Raw genomic sequence first — 2,407 nt, forward strand, 5'->3', positions numbered from 1 at the left:
TGCACATGTGAATATGTGCTTGTGTGCATATGCATGTTGTGTGCACGTGTGTATGTGTGAGTACGCACGTGTATGTTTAGCTCCTCCAAGACCATCTTCTCAAACCCAGGGTCTCAGCCTGGATCCCCCTGAAAGTAGAGCCTAAGGCGAGGCTTGGGTGCATGTGGTTATTCAGAATGTGGGCCTGTGAGGGAAACTTTTTTGTTTTGTTCTAGTCTCTGAAACAGTTTGCATAAGATAGTGATCATCTGTTTCTTAAAAATTTGGTGAAATTTGCCTGTAAAGATTTCTGAGCCTGATGTCTTTTAAGAGGATTTTGATTACCCATTCATTTTAACATTTTGTATTAGTTTATTTTCAATTTCTTATCAAATCAGTTTTGAAGATTACCTCATGCTTTCAAATTTATTGGAAAACTTATGAATTTAATATCTCTATTATATTTGTAGTTGCATCTCCTTTTAATTTCCTAACATTGTTTATGTGTACCTTCTACTTTTTTCTTGATTAGACTTGCTAGAAATCCATTTATCTTACTAGTTTTGTAAAGACCTTGCTTATTATTATATCAATTGTTTTGTTTTTGTTTTTGTATTAAATTCTGCTCTTGCCTCCCTTTCTGTCTTCTTTGGTTTACAGAGTTGAACATCAAACTTATTTTCCATCTTTCTTTTAAAACAATTAAATTCATTTAAGGCTAGAAATTTTACCCTACTTCCTGCTCCAGCCTCACCTCCCAAGTTTTGGTAAGTACACACTTTCATCTAGATCTAGGCGTGTTCTAATTTCTATTGAGATTTTCTCTTTATTCCTTGAGTTCCGTAGAACTCAGGGAATAAGTTTCAAAGCATGATGCCCCGCCCCCCCCCTTTTTGGTGTTGGTTATGAATTTAATTGGCACTGAGGTCAGAGAAGGTGTCTACACGACATTGATTCTTTGGGGGGAGATTGAGCTCACGCCCTTGCCCCTGTCTTTGCCCTCCTGGCCCCTGGTCCAGAGCAAGTCTTAAAGGACGTTCGGAGACCCCACTCCGTGGGGAGAGTTGAGATTTTGAGATAGCAGTTCCTGCGACCAAATGAGAGAGGGACTTGACGTGGCTGCTGGTCGGGAGCTGTGTCTGGGTCCGTGGCTCCTGTGCCAGAGGCACTGGGTTTTGAGCCTTTCTGCTGCTTTTCCTGGGCAGGTGGGTCTGCCTGGCCCTTGGCTGCAAGCAGAGAGCCCAGACCTGGTCTCGGTCCTCCGTGGGGCACGGCCAGCCCACTTGCCCGAGGAACCACACTCGCTGCGCCTGCCTGTCCGTGGCCTGCACCCCCGTGGCCTCAGGACCTTGTTCTGCATTCCTGTTGCATTTATGCTTCACTGGCACAGAGATGCATTTTCGGTTTTCTCTGTTTGCATCCTGTCTCCCATAGCCTCTAGAAGCGCGCACTCACTGCGCGTGGTAACCACAGTGCTCCCGTCTGTGTCCTCCTGCGGAAAGGAGTCACCTGGCGTCCTGGGCTGGTGACTGACGCCCCTCTCCCTCAGGAGCCTTGGGCCCAACCCACCAGGTGGCGCTGCCACCACTGTGCTACCTTGCGGCTTTTAAAGGTTCCGTAAGGAGCCATTTCATTCATTTCTGCGTGTATTAGAGCCAGAAGGAGCCGCTAGTTGTTACAGCTCTGCCTCCCATTTTCCAGGCGAGGAGCCAGGCTCTCAAAGAAAATGATTTGCCCAGTATCTCGTAGCTAATTTTCCAGAGCCAAGTAAGCCCCGCCAGCGTGTTTTACTGGCATCTCAGGATGACAAACTTGCCGAATAAGGAGGCTTCTTCTAAACTAGAGGTATAGCCAAATCTAAATACAACAAAATACTTGCAGTAAAATTATTCTTATAAGATTAAATGGGTCAATGGCCCATTACTTCAGTTATCATTTTACTAAACTATCTCAATATCACAAAAATATTTAGACCATCCCTTGAATTTAATTATTCAGTAGCAGCCAATAATTAGTTTCTTTATTTTTTCACAAATGGACTTGTAGGAAAATATCCAATAGAAATAAGATAAACAGAGTATATGGTATAAAGTGATTTAACAAGATAGTTAATGTTAATTTGGATAAGACAAGACTAACCTCTGAGCCGTTTACTATAGGTGCTCTTAACGTGTATTCCTGGAAAAGGCTGTGAAAGGCAATCCTTACTTTCATGCAGACAAAACGCTATACAGAGGGCTCTGCTCCTGACTAAGGGGTCCGGGTCAAGTATTTCATAGAAATTGCTGGCAGATTTAGCTGAGTGTGAGTGACACATGGAGGAGCCCCCGCAGGAACAGCAGTGCTCAGGGGCCCCTTTCCCACCTCCCGGGAACTGGCCACCCCGTGCATCTGCTGTGCAGTGAGAGAAGCAGACACAAAATGCCAC

Source organism: Physeter macrocephalus, chromosome 5 (assembly GCF_002837175.3).
Source record: "Physeter macrocephalus isolate SW-GA chromosome 5, ASM283717v5, whole genome shotgun sequence".
NCBI lineage: Eukaryota > Metazoa > Chordata > Mammalia > Artiodactyla > Physeteridae > Physeter > Physeter macrocephalus.